Source organism: Bufo gargarizans, chromosome 6 (assembly GCF_014858855.1).
Source record: "Bufo gargarizans isolate SCDJY-AF-19 chromosome 6, ASM1485885v1, whole genome shotgun sequence".
NCBI lineage: Eukaryota > Metazoa > Chordata > Amphibia > Anura > Bufonidae > Bufo > Bufo gargarizans.
The window spans coordinates 31,875,701-31,896,560 of NC_058085.1; the positions used below are offsets into that span (position 1 = coordinate 31,875,701).

Below are 20,860 nucleotides of genomic sequence, written 5' to 3' on the forward strand. Positions count from 1 at the left end.
GTACAACAAGAGATAAGTGGAAAATAAGAAGGTTTTATTGAAGAGCAAGCCGTAAGCAAAGTCCGAACGGATGGCTAAACCGAAGCAGGGTCTTGCGGAGACAGAGGTCAGGAACCAGAAGGGTAGTCAGACGAAGCCAGGAACAGGAACCAACGGGGTAGTCAGACGAAGCCGGAATCAGGAACCAACGGGGTAGTCAGACGAAGCCGGAATCAGGAACCAACGGGGTAGTCAGACGAGGCCAGGATCAGGAACCAGAAGCAGCAGCAGTCTTGGAAGCATGTGAACACAGGAGGACCAAGCAAGGAACTGAAGCCACAGACCTCCTATATATATGAGCTAGGCATCCAGCTCCTCCCAGTGGGAAGGAGGAGCCGCAGGGTGGGAGGCTACAAGAAAACCCAGAAACCAAGATGGCCGCCAGCACATGTCAAACGAAGGGAACAGCAAGGAGGTAAGACCATGACAGTACCTCCCCCTCAAGGGCCCCTCCTCCGCGGAGTAAGGAACGGTTTCTGAGGGAAGCGTGCGTGGAAGGCTCGGAGCAAGACAGGAGCATGGACATCTGCGGAGGGAACCCAGGAACGCTCCTCTGGACCATAACCACGCCAATGGACCAAAAACTGCACCCGGCCGCGGACCAGGCGTGAGTCCAGGATATTGCTCACCTCATACTCCTCACGATTGCCCACTTGGACCGGACGAGGCCGAGGAATCGAGGAAGTGAAACGATTACACACCAGTGGCTTCAACAGGGAGACATGAAACACGTTGGAGATCCGCATGCCAGGAGGAAGCGCAAGGGCATAGGCTACCGGGTTTACCCTGCGAAGCACTCGGAAGGGACCAACAAAGCGAGGCGCCAGCTTGGGAGTGGGCACTCGAAGGTTGAGGTTGCGGGTGGACAACCATACGCGGTCTCCGACCTGGTAGGAAGGAGCGGGCGCTCGTCTGCGATCAGCCTGGAGTTTCTGGCGCTGCGCAGAGACCTCAAGGGACCTCTGGATCTGTACCCAAGAAGCACGTAGGACGGAAAGGTGATCCTCCACAGCCGGAATATCCTGGGGAGAGAATACCTCCGGTAACACGGCAGGTTGGAACCCATAATTGGCCATGAAGGGAGACGTCCCAGAGGAAGAGTTCACCGCCGTGTTCCTGGCAAACTCAGCCCAAGGCAGGAGGTCAACCCAATTGTCTTGGTGATCGGAGACATAGCAACGAAGGAATTGCTCCAAGGCCTGATTGGATCGTTCTGCGGCCCCATTGGACTGAGGGTGGTAGGCCGAGGAGAAAGAGAGATGAATCCCCAACTGGGAGCAAAAGGCGCGCCAGAACCTGGACACAAACTGACTCCCCCGATCCGACACAATCTCCTTGGGCAAACCGTGCAACCGGAAGACCTCCCTGGCAAAAATCGAGGCCAACTCTTGTGCAGAGGGTAACTTCTTGAGAGGAACACAGTGGCACATTTTGGAAAACCGATCCACAATCATGAGAATGACCGTATGGCCTCGGGATGCAGGGAGGTCCACAATGAAATCCATCCCCAGGTGTGACCATGGACGCTCCCCGGTGGCTATGGGTTGCAAAAGGCCCAACGGAAGGTGCCGAGGGGACTTACTCTGGGCACAAACGGAGCATGCCGCTACATATGCGGCGATGTCGGAACGTAGAGAAGGCCACCAGAACAGACGTGAAACCGCCCAGGACAGCTGATTCTTTCCAGGGTGCCCCGCGGCCTTGGAGTTATGGTAGGTTCGCAACAACCGAGTGCGCAACTCCTCAGGCACAAAACATCTGCCGTTGGGTCTCCCAGAGGGAGCACCAGATTGAGCCGCCAAAATCTGCTCACCCAGAGGAGAAGTCAGGCTGGTGCGAATAGCGGCCAGGATCTGATTCGGGGGTATGACCGTAGTCGGAATCGACTCCTCCCCGGACAGCTCGGAGTACTGCCGTGATAAGGCATCCGCTCTGATGTTCTTGGAGCCGGGTAGGTAGGAGACCACGTAATTAAAACGTGACAAGAACAGAGCCCATCTGGCCTGACGTGGTGTCAATCTCTTGGCCTCAGAGAGGTAGGTCAGATTCTTGTGGTCCGTCAGGATGAGAACCGGAACCACCGAGCCCTCGAGCAAGTGCCTCCATTCTTTAAGGGCCTGCACGATGGCCAATAACTCCCTGTCACCAATCTGATAGTTGCACTCCGCGGAAGACAGTTTCCGGGAGTAAAACCCACAAGGAAGCAGAGGACCCTCTGGTGTTCTACGCTGAGACAGGAGGGCGCCTACTCCCGTCTCAGACGCGTCCACCTCGAGGACAAAAGGCAACCCAGGGTTGGGATGCGACAGAATCGGAGCCGACACAAAGGCGGACTTTAGAGCCTCAAAAGCTCGGATGGCCTCGAGCGGCCAGACCTGAGGATTACTGCCCTTCCTGGTCAGATCCGTGAGAGGCTTGGCTAGCATGGAAAAGTCCCTGATGAACTTCCGATAATAATTGGCGAAGCCCAAAAAGCGCTGCAGGGCACGAAGCCCACTGGGCTGGGGCCACTGTAAGACAGCCGAAACCTTCTCAGGATCCATGGAGAACCCCTCAGCGGAAATGATGTAACCTAAGAAGGTTACCTGGGATCGGTGAAATTCGCATTTCTCAAGCTTACCGAACAGCTTGTTCTCTCGTAAGCGTTGCAACACTCGTCTGACATCCAGAATGTGGGCCTCCATGGATGCAGAATATACCAAGATGTCATCCAAATAGACCACCACACACTGCTGCAACAGGTCACGGAAAACATCGTTGATGAATTCCTGGAAGACTGCGGGCGCATTGCACAACCCAAAGGGCATAACCAAGGATTCATAATGACCGGTCCTGGTGTTAAACGCGGTCTTCCACTCATCGCCCGCCTTGATCCTTACCAGGTTATATGCCGCCCTCAGGTCGAGTTTGGTAAAGACCGTGGCCCCTTTGAGGCGATCGAACAGCTCGGAAATCAAGGGTATCGGGTAAGCGTTCTTGATCGTGATGCGATTGAGACCCCTGTAATCGATGCAAGGCCTCAACTCGCCGCCCTTCTTTTTCACAAAGAAAAATCCAGCCCCTGCCGGGGACGAGGATTTGCGAATGTGTCCGCGTGAAAGCGCCTCCCTCACGTACTCCTCCATGGCCTCATTCTCCGCTACCGACAGTGGATAGACTTTGCCACGAGGAGGAACGGCACCGGATTGTAACTCTATGGCACAATCGTATGGGCGGTGCGGAGGTAGGGCAACCGCGCGCACCTTATCGAATACATCCCGGTACTCTTCGTATTCAGGAGGCAACAGAGAGTCCGAGGAAGTACACAGCAACTTGACAGGCCCATGGATGCAACTAGCCCCACACTGCGGTGACCACGAGAGGATCTCGACCGATCTCCAATCGAAAGTCGGATTATGCTTCTGGAGCCAGGGGTACCCCAAGACCACCGAGTAGTGTGGAGACGAAATAACCTGGAGACAGACCGACTCTCTGTGAACGGCACCAATGGCTATCCCCACTGGAAGGGTCTCATGAGTCACGTGTGGCGGCAGAAGGGGTCTGCCGTCTATCGCCTCAAGAGCCAGTGGGGAACCTCGAGGCTGCAGAGGAATGGAATTGGCGGCAACGAACACTCTATCAATGAACAAACCACCAGCACCAGAGTCCACCAACGCCTGGGTCGTCACCGAGCCCCCGACCCAGGAGAGGACAACCGTGATCAGTGGTTTGTCAACACGGGAAACCGGGGATGAGGAGACTCCACCCAAGATCTGCCCCCGACAGGACCTCAGGTGCGAGCGTTCTCCCGGACGGTTCGGACATGCCAACCGAAAATGCCCACCGAGACCACAGTACATGCATCGGCCCTCGCGTCTCCGGAGTACCCTCTCCCCCTCAGACAGGCGAGCAAACCCCCGCTGCATGGGTTCACCCCCAGACAAGTCATCCCCAGGAGGCGTGGGAGGAGAGGGAGGCACGGGTGGGACAGCAAACGTAGGCGCCAATCTGTTAGGAGACCTCCGCAGGCTCTCCTTAAAGGAAGGTCTCTCCCTGAGTCTGGTGTCAATCAAAATCAGGAAAGAAATAAGAGACTCGAGCTCCACTGGTAGGTCCTTAGCTGCAACCTCATCCTTCAAGGCATCCGAGAGACCATGAGAGAAAGCAGCGACCAGAGCCTCATTATTCCAGCCCACCTCTGCTGCCAGGGTACGAAACTCAATGGCGTATTCAGCTACGGATCGTGAACCCTGTCTGATGGACATAAGGAGCTTCGCAGCAGAGGCAGCACGAGCCGGCACATCGAATACCTTCCGAAGAGAAGCAACAAAACCGGAAAACTCGGCAACCACCGGATTGTTGTTCTCCCATAAAGGGCTGGCCCAGGCTAAGGCCTTGTCCGAGAGCAGCGAGATCAAGAAGCCCACCCTTGATCTCTCAGTAGGAAAGGCATGTGGCAGCAACTCGAAGTAAATGCCCACCTGGTTAAGGAAACCTCGGCACTGAGTTGGCTCTCCCCCAAAGCGCTGTGGAAGGGGGGCAGAACCGGTCATACCCTGAAACACCACAGGCGCAGCAACAGGTGTCAGGGTAGACTCTGGCGCAACAACCGGAGCGGCAGTAGGAGCGGGCCCAGGAGCGACAACCGACCCATCGGCAACGGAAGCTAAATGAGCCGTGCGTTCAAGCAGGGTTTGCAACGCCACAGCGAATCGACCCAACAGGTGATCCTGCTGATCAAGTCTGGCAACCAGCGTAGGTAGCGAGGGTGGCCCTGTACCGTCAGAATTCATGGCTTGGTCCTAATGTCAAGGAACCATGAACCAGACGTACAACAAGAGATAAGTGGAAAATAAGAAGGTTTTATTGAAGAGCAAGCCGTAAGCAAAGTCCGAACGGATGGCTAAACCGAAGCAGGGTCTTGCGGAGACAGAGGTCAGGAACCAGAAGGGTAGTCAGACGAAGCCAGGAACAGGAACCAACGGGGTAGTCAGACGAAGCCGGAATCAGGAACCAACGGGGTAGTCAGACGAAGCCGGAATCAGGAACCAACGGGGTAGTCAGACGAGGCCAGGATCAGGAACCAGAAGCAGCAGCAGTCTTGGAAGCATGTGAACACAGGAGGACCAAGCAAGGAACTGAAGCCACAGACCTCCTATATATATGAGCTAGGCATCCAGCTCCTCCCAGTGGGAAGGAGGAGCCGCAGGGTGGGAGGCTACAAGAAAACCCAGAAACCAAGATGGCCGCCAGCACATGTCAAACGAAGGGAACAGCAAGGAGGTAAGACCATGACAGATATAAATTTGAGGCCTAGTATTTAGGCGCTGGGTGACAGGTATGGGTTTAGTGACAGAATTAGACTTGGAAATACACAGTAGCGGGTGTGTGTGAAGTTATTCTGAATGACCCAATGTGCACCTTGAATATTATATACCCTTTTAGGGATAGATTTCAAATAGCTCTGATATAGCAGAAACCACTAAATTATGAAATTGCTAAATTGGGAATTGTATTTCAACCCAGAACAAAAAATGTGCTTTGACGGACACTAAATAACTTTCCCAGCCACAACAGGACAGCGGTAACGAGAGATTTAGCAGGATATAAATTTGAGGCCTAGTATTTAGGCGCTGGGTGACAGGTATGGGTTTAGTGACAGAATTAGACTTGGAAATACACAGTAGCGGGTGTGTGTGAAGTTATTCTGAATGACCCAATGTGCACCTTGAATATTATATACCCTTTTAGGGATAGATTTCAAATAGCTCTGATATAGCAGAAACCACTAAATTATGAAATTGCTAAATTGGGAATTGTATTTCAACCCAGAACAAAAAATGTGCTTTGACGGACACTAAATAACTTTCCCAGCCACAACAGGACAGCGTTAACGAGAGATTTAGCAGGATATAAATTTGAGGCCTAGTATTTAGGCGCTGGGTGACAGGTATGGGTTTAGTGACAGAATTAGACTTGGAAATACACAGTAGCGGGTGTGTGTGAAGTTATTCTGAATGACCCAATGTGCACCTTGAATATTATATACCCTTTTAGGGATAGATTTCAAATAGCTCTGATATAGCAGAAACCACTAAATTATGAAATTGCTAAATTGGGAATTGTATTTCAACCCAGAACAAAAAATGTGCTTTGACGGACACTAAATAACTTTCCCAGCCACAACAGGACAGCGGTAACGAGAGATTTAGCAGGATATAAATTTGAGGCCTAGTATTTAGGCGCTGGGTGACAGGTATGGGTTTAGTGACAGAATTAGACTTGGAAATACACAGTAGCGGGTGTGTGTGAAGTTATTCTGAATGACCCAATGTGCACCTTGAATATTATATACCCTTTTAGGGATAGATTTCAAATAGCTCTGATATAGCAGAAACCACTAAATTATGAAATTGTTAAATTGGGAATTGTATTTAAACCCAGAACAAAAAATGTGCTTTGACGGACACTAAATAACTTTCCCAGCCACAACAGGACAGCGTTAACGAGAGATTTAGCAGGATATAAATTTGAGGCCTAGTATTTAGGCGCTGGGTGACAGGTATGGGTTTAGTGACAGAATTAGACTTAGAAATACACAGTAGCGGGTGTGTGTGAAGTTATTCTGAATGACCCAATGTGCACCTTGAATATTATATACCCTTTTAGGGATAGATTTCAAATAGCTCTGATATAGCAGAAACCACTAAATTATGAAATTGCTAAATTGGGAATTGTATTTCAACCCAGAACAAAAAATGTGCTTTGACGGACACTAAATAACTTTCCCAGCCACAACAGGACAGCGTTAACGAGAGATTTAGCAGGATATAAATTTGAGGCCTAGTATTTAGGCGCTGGGTGACAGGTATGGGTTTAGTGACAGAATTAGACTTGGAAATACACAGTAGCGGGTGTGTGTGAAGTTATTCTGAATGACCCAATGTGCACCTTGAATATTATATACCCTTTTAGGGATAGATTTCAAATAGCTCTGATATAGCAGAAACCACTAAATTATGAAATTGCTAAATTGGGAATTGTATTTCAACCCAGAACAAAAAATGTGCTTTGACGGACACTAAATAACTTTCCCAGCCACAACAGGACAGCGGTAACGAGAGATTTAGCGGGATATAAATTTGAGGCCTAGTATTTAGGCGCTGGGTGACCGGTATGGATTTACTAACAGAATTGGACTTGGAAATGCACAGTAGCGTGTGTGTGAAGTTATTCTGAATGACCCTATGTGCACCTTGAATATTATATACCCTTTTAGGGATAGATTTCAAATAGCTCTGATATAGCAGAAACCACTAAATTATGAAATTGCTAAATTGGGAATTGTATTTCAACCCTGAACAAAAAATGTGCTTTGACGGACACTAAATAACTTGCCCAGCCACAACAGTACAGCGGTAACGACAGATTTAGCGGGATATAAATTTGAGGCCTAGTATTTAGGCGCTGGGTGACCGGTATGGATTTAGTGACAGAATTAGACTGGGATATGGCCAAAAAATAACTACACTATTGCTGGTTAAATGCACTTGGTGACGGGCGCAGCTTGCCCCTGATGTAGTATATGGACAAAAAATGAACAGACTATTGCTGGTTAAATGCACTTGGTGTCACAGCTTGACCAACCACACTACTGAGGGTTAAAAGCACTTGGTGACGGGCGCAGCTTGCCCCTGATTTAGTATATGGCCAAAAAATGAACAGACTATTGCTGGTTAAATGCACTTGGTGTGATAGCTTGACCAACCACACTACTGAGGGTTAAATGCACTTGGTGACGGGCGCAGCTTGCCCCTGATGTAGTATATGGCCAAAAAATGAACAGACTATTGCTGGTTAAATGCACTTGGTGACGGGCGCAGCTTGCCCCTGATTTAGTATATGGCCAAAAAATGAACAGACTATTGCTGGTTAAATGCACTTGGTGTGATAGCTTGACCAACCACACTACTGAGGGTTAAATGCACTTGGTGACGGGCGCAGCTTGCCCCTGATGTAGTATATGGCCAAAAAATAAACAGACTATTGCTGGTTAAATGCACTTGGTGTGACAGCTTCACCCTGATGTAGGCTTTAGCCAAAAAACAACCACACCATTGAGGGTTAAATGCACTTGGTGAAAGGCACAGCTTGCCCCTGATGTAGTATATGGCCAAAAAACAACCACACCATTGAGGGTTAAATGCACTTGGTGACAGGCGCAGCTTGCCCCTGATTTAGTATATGGCCAAAAAATGAACAGACTATTGCTGGTTAAATGCACTTGGTGTGACAGCTTCACCCTGATGTAGGCTTTAGCCAAAAAACAACCACACCCTTGAGGGTTAAATGCACTTGGTCGCAGCTTGGATGCACTTAGTCGCAGCACCGCACAAGACACAAAATGGCCGCCGATCACCCAGAAAAAAGTGACTGACAAACGGTCTGGGCAGCCTAAAAACAGTGAGTGAGCATTTGAATTTCAGCAGCTCAATGATGCACAGCTGCAGATCGATCGATTAATCAAGTGAAGTCCTTTGGAGGAGTTAATCTGCCTAATCTCGCCCTACTGTCGCATCCGCAACCTCTCCCTACGCTAATCAGAGCAGAGTGACGGGCGGCGCTATGTGACTCCAGCTTAAATAGAGGCTGGGTCACATGGTGCTCTGGCCAATCACAGCCATGCCAATAGTAGGCATGGCTGTGACGGCCTCTTGGGGCAAGTAGTATGACGCTTGTTGATTGGCTGCTTTGCAGCCTTTCAAAAAGCGCCAAGAAAGCGTCACAAAAGCGCCAAGAAAGCGACGAACACCGAACCCGAACCCGGACTTTTACGAAAATGTCCGGGTTCGGGTCCGTGTCACGGACACCCCAAAATTCGGTACGAACCCGAACTATACAGTTCGAGTTCGCTCATCCCTAGTTATAACATTTCTATCTCAACATTTAAATATAAATTGCAAGGAATGTAGCTAAATTAAATTCTTCACTGACTAGGACAGTGGTTTGCAAAACAGATCCTAATCTAATCTAATCTCAGAGCAAGAACCAGTAGATCAGAATGGTAGGTCACTAGGCTGTAGTTTTCCACTTTTGTGTTGAAGCAGGCATCTTCAAAGGTTCACTTTTCATTGTGTCTATCATATTATTTTCTAGTTAATTAGCAAATTTTTTAAATATATTTTATTTTTACCCCTTTGCACCTTAGTAGAGATGCTCAGCTATTTAATGATAGCCAGGTTCCTGCTCTAATGGGCAGGATTGTGATAACATGGCAACCAGTGGTCTAATGAAAACCCAAAATTGCGTAGTTGCTGGTTTTATTTTTCTATTCTTTTCAAAAACAATTAAAAATGACCACTTTTCCCAGAAAAAAAGCAAGCTCTCATATGACCACATCAACATAAAAATAAAAGTAAGCTGTTGCTCTTAAAATGCAATGATAAAAAAGTGTGTGTGGGGGGGGGGAGTTACTTGGTCACTAACGCACAAAAACTGGCTGCTCCCTAATGGGGTTAAATAGGCCATCAGATCTGACCTTTGGAGTAAACCCATGGAAACATAGGAAGAACATAAAAGCTCCAGGCATGGCCAAAGCATCTGTAGGTGAATGCGCACAGATCCTTATACAAGAAGGTCCCATTGTAAGTTTTTTTTCTAGTCATTTCTCAGCGTAGCAATGTTTTATTAAAAACCCATACAGTTGAAAAAACTGACAGAACACAGAGCTTAAAGGGGGTTTTCAGGAGTAAAATACTGATGACTAATCCTCAGGAGAGGTAAGAAAATCTGAATGGTAGTCCTCTGACTCTTACCACCCCCTCGAACAGCTGTTTGAAGAGTCTGCAGTGCTCAAGTAAGTGACCATTAAATACCCTACCGTATTTTTGGTTTGGTCACTCCCAGACTAGATGAGGACCAATCTGTCAATGAGACATATGGGTACCATATTTATTTGATTTATCCAGTGGTACTTTAGTCTCCATGCAGTGGTCACCACTTTGTTTTAATAGTTATTAATAAAAGTTATATTTTATTCACAGTTTATTCCACTTCTTCTATAGAGGAGAAAACCTCTTTAAAAGTATCTAGTGAAGGAGTAGAATCTGTGGGTCTTCTCTGCTTTATTTAGTGGTTACTACTCACATGGACGGTGATCTGTAGGGATGTCCTCTATACTCTGATCATCGCCCCTCACATATGTCTTGGTAGGATTAATATTGTTCACATCTTCACCTGGATTCACAAACTGTGAAACAAATATTATAGAAGTCATCAGGCGGTTGGAGAAGTCGTGTGGAAGATCAGTAATTAGAATGACAACCAAAAAGGACCGGACAGCAGGAGATATCTGACCCAAATATCTGCAGGTCTCCGGTATAAATCCAACCTGTTAGTTCCTTATTCCATACAGCAGTCTCCATAACTAGAAAATTGTGAAAAGATCCAGACCACATGTAATATCTATAGTCGGCTGTAATCCTGCCATCTCCACCTTTCTCATTATACAAGGATAAAACATATAATACTGGTGGATAAAACAAGATCTTCACAGCCTTCTACAAATCATAGGGGGCATTTCATGAGACCTTATCTCCATCTACCTGTGGGACATTGTTATGTTCTTCTGAACCATCCTGTGGAAGAAGAGGACTAGGACATCTCTCTGGTGTTCTCTCGTCCTTTACTATAGGAAACACATCCAGTGACTGAATTAATTCCTTACATACAGATAATGAGAGGACATGTGTATTTAGTCATGTCTATTACCTGCTGATGTGAGGGGCCGATGATCCTCCATCATGACATCCTTGTACAGATCTTTGTGTTCTTCTAAATACTCCCACTCCTCCATGGAGAAATAGATGGTGACATCCTGACACCTCATAGGAACCTAACAACACAATGATACAGTCACCACCTAGATCCCTTCATAGCAATCCTGTATAATGTCCCAGCATTCCCAGCAATGTCACCTCTCCAGTCAGCAGCTCAATCATCTTGTTGGTGAGTTCTAGGATCTTCTCTCTATTGATTTCCTCATGTATCAGGGGGTGAGGTGGAGGCCCCGTGATTGGGCTCAGGGTTCTTTCCCATCCTTCAGACATGGGGGCCTGACAGCGCTCACTAGAGGTCTTCTTCACTACTGTGTAGTCCTTGTTATGGAGAGACACAGTAATAAATATCACTCCATATATCTCCTGAGTCCCTCACCTCTCCAGTCATGTCCATCTTTTCGTAACATAGATAAAATGATGTAATGTGACATCATCAGAATATCTCACCTCTCCAGTAAGCTAGAAGAGGATCTCTAGGGTGAGATTTATTATACTCTCCGCCATCTTGTCCCTATCCATTCTTGATGGGTCAATCAGGAGAAGGATCTGCTATAGAAGATCTCCACTGAGCGGATCCTATATTGTAGGAGAGACAGAGACAGCTCCACTGCATACACTCTGTAACTACATCCCGATCACAACCAGCACAACAGAGTCCTGAATACACTGAATAGCACCCAGTCATGTGATTCCAGACTCCTCCCATACACAGTCACATGTTCATGACATCATCACAGGTCCTTTACCTCCTCCAACAGCACAGCCTGGAGGACACCTCCCACACATAGTCACATGGTCATGACATCATGAAAGGTCCTTTAGCCCACTAGTCTCCCCCATACATGTAGTGTCCAGCGGTGCAGGTGGAGGTACAGTCACCGCCCTTGTCTGTCAGGATTACTGGGGATGGGGATCAGTAAGGCTGTGGACGCCTTTCATCATTTCTTTTGATTGAATTCTATGTATTTTTCATAGTATGATGGAATTATTCTGTGCGCTGTGGAGGATTTATTTATACACATTATGGTTACAATTATTCTATGCAGTAAGGTAGATAATATTATATACACTGCTTGTCGCCACCTGGATTTTTTAACTTTTTTTATATTAATCAAAATTGACCGAAATTCTTGCAAAAAAATGAAATTTTTCACTTTCTGTTGTAAAATTTTTCAAATAAAACTACATTTCTATATAAAATTTTCTCTAAATTTATTGTTCTACATGTCTTTGATAAAAAAAAATGCAATAAGTGTACATTTATTGGTTTGGGTAAAAGTTAAAGCGTTTACAAACTATGGTGCAAAAAAATTAATTTATGCGCTTTGACTTTCTGAGCACCTGTCATGTTTCCTGAGGTTCTACAATGCCCAAACAGTAGAAACAACCCACAAATGACCCCATTTCGGAAAGTAGACAACTTAAGGTATTCACTGATGGGCATAGTGAGTTCATGGAAGTTTTTATTTTTTGTCACAAGTTAGCGGAAAATAATATATATTTTTTTCTTACAAAGTCTCATATTCCACTTATGGTCAGGGCTAGGACAACGTCGGCGCACGCAGAGACACCTGCCCTGAACATAGTGGCTGAATTGTGCCGGGAGCCACGGCGCGGGTACACCAGTGAAAAAAGGGGGCATACCTGAAGGGAGTTTAGAGAAAAAGGGCGGGAGGGAGGGGCGTGAGGCTCGGGCGCCTGGCTGAGCGGCAGGTGGGGGGATAAATAGCCAGACGCCCCTCCCATAAATGCAGGCTGTTAACAGCCTTATTATTTATGGTCAGGGCTAGGACAACGTCGGCGCACGCAGAGACACCTGCCCTGAACATAGTGGCTGAATTGTGCCGGGAGCCACGGCGCGGGTACACCAGTGAAAAAAGGGGGCAAAAAACATCAGTTAGGTACAACACTTTTTGCAAACTGCAAAGCCAGTGATCGAAAGGCACGAGATAACTCTACTCGAGGATTGTGTATATACCTAGTGAAGCAGGAGGGCCGCCACCGCCCCATGGACCGGATGACATGAGCTGGCACCTGATGCCGAGAAGCAGCGTAGTCTGCCCCTAGCGACATGAGTGGCCCGAATTTACCTTGGGGTCCTAGCCTAGACCCTGGGCGAGGGCACGGATGAAAGATATAAACTGAGGGTGCTGAGAAGCTTGCCTGCGTGTGGCAGGAGCGGGCTATCTGGTGATTAACCTTGGATGAGGGCTAGCAGTTGATGCAGCACCTGAACTGGGCACCAATCGTTCAGCGTGGGATAGAATTTACCTCGGAAGAGGGTCCCGTCTGAATGGTTTTGGTGGAAGGTAGCAGGGGAGTGTAATGGCCCTGGCCCCATAACAGATGCTGCTTCAGAGGATGGTTATGGCGATTTGAACCCGCCAGAACCTCACCGGGCCGGAGGAATCCATAAAAGGTGAGATACATGGCCGCTTTCAAAATCAGGTTAGTGAAGGGCCCAAAAAGGATTACCATCCAATGACTAAGAAAGATCCCTGAACAATTTACCGGAAACAGGTTGCCTATGGCTCACGGACCCCTTCCCCTCCTTTTGAATACCCCGAAGGGTGGCTTTAGAAAACGAAGACAGAACCTGGGCGATCCGGGAACGCTGACAACCTGGGCGAAGCGGGAACGCTGACCGCCTGGGCGATCCGGGAACGCTGACCACCTGGGCGATCCAGGGACGCTGACCACCTGGGCGATCCAGGGACGCTGACCACCTGGGCGATCCAGGGACGCTGACCACCTGGGCGATCCAGGGACGCTGACCACCTGGGCGATCCAGGGACGCTGACCACCTGGGCGATCCAGGGACGCTGACCACCTGGGCGATCCAGGGACGCTGACCACCTGGGCGATCCAGGGACGCTGACAACCTGGGCGATCAAGGGACCCTGACAACCTGGGCGATCCAGGGACGCTGACAACCTGGGCGATCCAGGGACACTGACATTTAAACGAAGACAGAACCTGGGCAACCCAGGGACACTGACAACCTGGGCGATCCAGGGACACTGACAACCTGGGCGATCCAGGGACACTGACAACCTGGGCGATCCAGGGACACTGACATTTAAACGAAGACAGAACCTGGGCGATCCAGGGATGCTAACCACCTGGGCAACCCAGGGACGCTGACCACCTGGGCGGTCCAGGGACGCTGACCACCTGGGCGGTCCAGGGACCCTGACAACCTGGGCGATCCAGGTACCCTGACAACCCGGGCGATCCAGGGACGCTGACAACCTGGGCGATCCAGGGACGCTGACAACCTGGGCGATCCAGGGACCCTGACAACATGGGCGATCCAGGGACCCTGACAACCTGGGCGATCCAGGGACCCTGACAACCTGGGCGACCCAGGGACGCTGACCACCTGGGCGATCCAGAGAAGCTGACAACCTGGGCGATCCAGGGACCCTGACAACCTGGGCGATCCAGGGACCCCGACAACCTGGGCGATCCAGGGACCCCGACAACCTGGGCGATCCAGGGACCCCGACAACCTGGGTGATCCAGGGACCCTGACAACCTGAGCGATCCAGGGACACTGATAACCTGAGCGATCCAGGGAACCTGACAACCCGGGCGAACCAGGGACCCCGACAACCTGGGTGATCCAGGAACATTGACAACCTGGGCGATCCGGGAGGCACTGAGATCCCAGGGGGGGCCAGGGGACCCCGGCCATACGTAAAGACCAGGAGACAGAAGCAGATTGAACCAGAAAACGATAAACCACTGATTTCTGAGACCGTAAAGTGAAAACACGTAAGTCGCTAATTCTGGTATTGTGATGCAAGGCAGATAAACTTAAAATTAAACGTACAGAGCCCCAACTAATTTGGCAGGGGACCCAAAACTGCGCCCCCCCCCTGACAGCGGGAGGGCAACCTGCATCCCAAAACCAGAATTAATAGATATGCCAAGATAGCATGGTTATAAGTGAAATCAACCTATGACACCCTTTTTTAACACAATAGGCTCTCATGCCGAGCCGGCATGTGACCGGCAGTTCCCTGACTAGAACGCCGCTCCCCCAACCCCGCCGCCCGCACTCGTGCGAGCGCAACATGCTGGGGGGAGCGGCAATCAAGCGTGCACCAGCCGGGGGCAGGGAACCAGGTCGGGTGCGAGACGCAGCTAGCACGGAGCCAGCTGAGCCTCGATCACCCGGCAGGCTGGCGTGCTGCGATCCGGATGTCGGCGGAGCGTGAGGCCAATAAAGGTGAGTAAAATGCCCATCGGACCAACAACCTACCTGGTAGGACACGAACGGATTTGGAAGCACGGCTCCAAAACCCCAAATGCTAAAGTTGGAGCTAATGAAAGGAAAATGACCCTGAGTAGAACCGAAGTTTGCCGCCCTGCCTTGCTAATCAACTATAAACTGACTTACCAGAGAGCGCCTCGGAATTGCCTGGCCGAAAACGTAGAGAACGTACAACTAAAAGCCAATCTAAAAGGGAAGAACAACACAACGTCAGAATTAAAAGAATATATATACGAACCCCCTGAAGAACCGGGAGACACAGACAACCTGGGCGAACCAGGGACGAAGACAACCTGGGCGATCCAGGGACAGAGACAACCTGGGCGATCCAGGGACAGAGACAACCTGGGCGATCCAGGGACAGAGACAACCTGGGCGATCCAGGGACAGAGACAACCTGGGCGATCCAGGGACAGAGACAACCTGGGCGATCCAGGGACAGAGACAACCTGGGCGATCCAGGGACAGAGACAACCTGGGCGATCCAGGGACAGAGACAACCTGGGCGATCCAGGGACAGAGACAACCTGGGCGATCCAGGGACAGAGACAACCTGGGCGATCCAGGGACAGAGACAACCTGGGCGATCCAGGGACAGAGACAACCTGGGCGATCCAGGGACAGAGACAACCTGGGCGATCCAGGGACATAGACAACCTGGGCGATCCAGGGACATAGACAACCTGGGCGATCCAGGGACATAGACAACCTGGGCGATCCAGGGACATTGACAACCTGGGCGATCCAGGGACATTGACAACCTGGGCGATCCCGGGACATTGACACCCTGGGCGATCCCGGGACATTGACACCCTGGGCGATCCAGGGACATTGACAGCCTGGGCGATCCAGGGACATTGACAGCCTGGGCGATCCAGGGACATTGACAGCCTGGGCGATCCAGGGACATTGACAACCTGGGCGATCCAGGGACATTGACAACCTGGGCGATACAGGGACATTGACAACCTGGGCGATACAGGGACATTGACACCCTGGGCGATCCAGGGACATTGACACCCTGGGCGATCCAGGGACATAGACAACCTGGGCGATCCAGGGACATAGACAACCGAGACAGACGCACAATGCGACTGAAACAAACTCGCTGACTTGAAACAGTAAAGTGAAAACTTCCCCTCAACTAGACCGCAAATTCTGGCATTATGATGCTGTAGGGTTTGAAAACTGTTAAATATGCAAGAATTATTATATGTATTTATATATTTATATATATATATATATATATATTTTTTATTATATTTAAACTCCCCCTCTCTTCTTTTTTTTTTTTTTTTTTAAATAGCCAGCCTGCATTGCTGCTCTGAAAACGGGCACACGCATGGTGTGTTAAACCCGCCGGTAACCTGCTGGAGGGGTTAGGGAGCATGAATGAAGCAATGCCCCCCCCCTGAACGCAGGAGTACCCCTGCACCATAACACCGGAATTTGACAACCCTTGCTGTGCTGGAAGCACTGCTTCAACAATCTCAAATATAGCCTCGCCCTGACTCTACCACTGGCCCTTTAAATCCTTCATGACCCTTATCCGATAACTCTAAAGGATTTAAATGCAGCCTTATGGAAAAATACAGATGACATACGGTGATACCACGGCATACTCATCACCGCTACATCTAGCTGGGTTAGGCACCCTCCAGAACCATCTACCTCCCGTGTACTCCCATCATATGCTTTCTCCCCTGGTAATCTGGTGGGGTAGCAAAGTGGCCCCCCTCCGGATCTGACTCCTGGACACCGATGAGACGGAAGAGCACAAGCTAGGACACCGCTCCCCCGACCCAGCCGCCTGTAACTGCGTGGGCGGAACGTACTGGGGGAGAGCGGCATCCCGACCGCGCCACCCCCGAAGCCAGATACCAGGCCGGACGTAAAGTAAAGCTGGAGCGGGGACGCTGTACCCCGATTACCTGACAGGCTGGCAGCGAAGCTGACGTCGGCGGCACGTGATCACGGTAACCCAGAAGTGACGACACTGAAGGAGGGAGCGTGAAGCCACAGTGATGCGTGAGGCTCGGGCGCCTGGCTGAGCGGCAGGTGGGGGGATAAATAGCCAGACGCCCCTCCCACAAATGCAGGCTGTTAACAGCCTTATTATTTGTGACAAAAAATAAAATTTTACATGAACTCACCATACCCCTCACGGAATACCTTGGGGTGTCTTCTTTCCAAAATGGTGTCACATGTGTGGTATCTATACTGCCCTGGCATTTTAGGGGCCCTAAATATCTCTGTAAATGACAACTTTTACCATTTTTTTATACAAAGTTGTCATTTTACAGAGATATTTCTCTCACCCAGCATGGGTATACGTAAAAATACACCCCAAAACACATTGCCCTACTTCTCCTGAGTACGGCGATACCACATGTGTGACACTTTTTTGCAGCCTAGGTGCACAAAGGGGCCCAAATTCCAATGAGTATCTTTAGGATTTCACAGGGCATTTTTTACGCATTTGGATTCCAAACTACTTCTCACGCTTTAGGGCCCCTAAAATGCCAGGGCAGTATAAATAACCCACAAGTGACCCCATTTTGGAAAGAAGACACCCAAGCTATTCTGTGAGGGGCATGGCGAGTTCCTAGAATATTTTTTTTTGGGGCACAAGTTAGCGGAAATATATATTTTTTTCTTACAAAGTCTCATATTTCACTAACTTGTGACAAAAAATAAAATTTTACATGAACTTGCCATGCCCCTCACGGAATACCTTGGGGTGTCTTCTTTCCAAAATGGGGTCACATGTGGGGTATTTATACTGCCCTGGCATTTTAGGGGCCCTAAAGCGTGAGAAGAAGTCTGGAATCCAAATGCCTAAAAATGCCCTCCTAAAAGGTACTCATTGGAATTTGGGCCCCTTTGCGCACCTAGGTTGCAAAAAAGTGGCACACATGTGGTATCGCCGTACTCAAGAGAAGTAGGGCAATGTGGTTTGGGGTGTATTTTTACATATACCCATACTGTGTGTGAGAAATATCTCTGTAAATGACAACTTTTTACATTTTTTTATACAAAGGTGTCAATTTACAGAGATATTTCTCTCACCCAGCATGGGTATATGTAAAAATACACCCCAAACCACATTGCCCTACTTCTCCTGAGTATGGCGATGTGTGACACTTTTTTGCAGCCTAGGTGCGCAAAGGGGCCCAAATTCCAATGAGTACCTTTTAGGAGGGCATTTTTAGGCATTTGTATTCCAAACTACTTCTCACGCTTTAGGGTCCTTAAAATGCCAGGGCAGTATAAATACCCCACATGTGACCCCATTTTGGACAGAAGACACCCGAAGGTATTCTGTTAGGGGCATGGCGAGTTCATAGAAGTTTTTTTTTTTTTACACAAGTTAGCGGAAAATGATATATTTTTATTCTTACAAAGTCTCATATTCCATAACTTGAGACAAAAAATTAAATTTTACATGAACTCGCCATGCCCCTCACGAAATAGCTTGGGGTGTCTTCTTTCCAAAATGGGGTCACATGTGGGGTATTTATACTGCCCTGGAATTTTAGGGGCCCTAAAGCGTGAGAAGTCTGGAATACAAATGCCTAAAAATGCCCTCCTAAAAGGTACTCATTGGAATTTGGGCCTCTTTGCGCATCTTGGCTGCAAAAAAGTGTCACACATGTGGTATTGCCGTACTCAGGAGAAGAAGGGCAATGTGTTTTGGGGTGTATTTTTACATATACCCATGCTGGGTGAGAGAAATATCTCTGTAAATGACAACTTTTAAAAAAAATTATACAAAGTTGTCAATTTACTGAGATATTTCTCTCACCCAGCATGGGTATATGTAAAAATATACCCCAAACCACATTGGCCTACTTCTCCTGAGTACGGCCATACCACATGTGTGACACTTTTTTGCAGCCAAGATGCGCAAAGGGGCCCAAATTCCAATGTGTACCTTTAGGATTTCACAGGGCATTTTTACGCATTTGGATTCCGTGAGGGGTATGGTGAGTTCATGTAAGATTTTATTTTTTGTTAGAAGTTGTGCCCCAAAAAAAAAATCTTCTATGAGCTTGCCATGCCCCTCAAAAGTGATCTTTATAGCGCTGCAGCAATTTTACGGTGTTTTTGCAGTGATCAGAAAAAATAAAATTCTGTCACTGCGGTAGGGCGGACTGAACGCAAATGTGCTCACAAGATCAGGCCTGATCGGGCGAACACTGCGTTTTTTGTAGAGCCTATAGAACATGTCCTATTCTTGTCCGCAATTGCGGACAAGAAAAGGCATTTTCTATACAGTTCTTGCAATGTGCGGATCCGCAAAATGCGGAAAGCACATTGCTGGTGTCCGTGTTTTGCGGATCCGCAAAAAATACGGACGTCTGAATGGAGCCTGACAGGAAGGTGATCAGGGAGTCTATATGGGGTGATCAGGGGTTAATAAGGGGTTTATAAGTGACAGGAGGGGGTGTAGTGTAGTGTAGTGTGGTGATTGGTGCTACTTATAGAGCTGCCTGTGTCCTCTGATGGTCGATCCAAGCAAAAGGGACCACCAGAGGACCAGGTAGCAGGTATATCAGACGCTGTTAACAAAACAGCGTCTAATATACCTTTTTGGGGTTAAAAAAAATCGCATCTACAGCCTGCCAGCGAATGATCGTTGCTGGCAGGCTGTAGATCAACTACTCAGCTTAGTGCTGTTGTGAACGTGCGCGCATGCGCGCAAAATTTCGTCTCGCGCAAAATGACGCACCGATGCGTCTAGGAAGAATAACCCGGCCGCCCGCAGGACGCATCCCTGCGTTAGGCGGTCGGGAGACAGTTAAACAACCATGTCGAAAGACACATCTCATGGTCGTGGAAAAGATGTTAGTCTGTTAGTCTAAAATTGTGTTAAGAACTGTCCAACGCATTATTAAAAACTGGAAGGATAGTGGGGACCCATTGTATTCGAGGTAAGAAATGTGGCGGGAAAAGAATCCTGAATGATCGTGATCGGCAATCACTTAAAAGTTTTGTGAAATCAACTTGAAGAAAAACAACAGTAGAACTCAGGGCTATGTTTAATAATGAAAGTAAGAGCATTTCCACATGCACAATGCGAAGGGAACTCAAGGGATTGGGACTGAACAGCTGTGTAGCCGTAAGAAAACCACTAATCAGTGAGGCAAACTAGAAAAAAAGGCTTTGATTTGCTAGGGAGCATAAAGATTGGACTCTGGAGCAATGGAAGAAGGTCATGTGGACTGATGAGTCCAGATTTACCCTGTTCCAAAGTGATGGGCGCATCAGGGTAAGAAGAGAGGCTGATGAAGTGATGCACCCATTATGCCTAGTGCCTAATGTACAAGCCTGTGGGGGCAGTGCTATGATCTGGGGTTGCTGCAGATGGTCAGGTCTAGGTTCAGCAACAGTATGTGCTCCAAGAATGAGGTCAGCTGACTACCTGAACATACTGAATGACCAGGTTATTCCATCAGTTGATTTTTTCTTCCCTGATGGCACGGGCATATTCCAAGATGACAATGCCAGGATTCATCGGGCTCAAATTGTGAAAGAGTGGTTCAGGGAGCATGAGACATTATTTTCACACATGGATTGGCCACCACAGAGTCCAGACCTTAACCCCATGGAGAATCTTTGGGATGTGCTGGAGAAGACTTTCCTCAGCAGTCAGACTCTACCATCATCAATGCAAGATCTTGGTGAAAAATGAATGCAACACTGGATGGAAATAAATCTTGTG

At 48.6% G+C, this 20,860-nt stretch overlaps 1 protein-coding gene and 1 long non-coding RNA gene across 2 annotated transcripts in view; both read right to left on the reverse strand.

Annotated features, from left to right (window-relative positions):
* The window catches only part of LOC122941922, a 49,763-nt gene extending 39,082 nt beyond the window's left edge, over positions 1-10,681 (reverse strand). The window contains exons 1-2 of the mRNA XM_044299421.1: positions 10,623-10,681; positions 10,165-10,267 (exon numbers count right to left, since the gene is read on the reverse strand). The gene's annotated coding sequence lies outside the window, so the exon portion shown is untranslated. The remainder of the gene's footprint in view (positions 1-10,164; positions 10,268-10,622) is intronic.
* Positions 10,682-10,894: 213 nt separating this feature from the next.
* LOC122941707 lies at positions 10,895-11,503 on the reverse strand. The gene is made up of 3 exons (XR_006390499.1): positions 11,304-11,503; positions 10,995-11,174; positions 10,895-10,912 (listed from the first exon to the last, which is right to left on the reverse strand). It is a non-coding gene; the product is annotated as an uncharacterized LOC122941707 (long non-coding RNA).
* Positions 11,504-20,860: the final 9,357 nt, after the last annotated feature.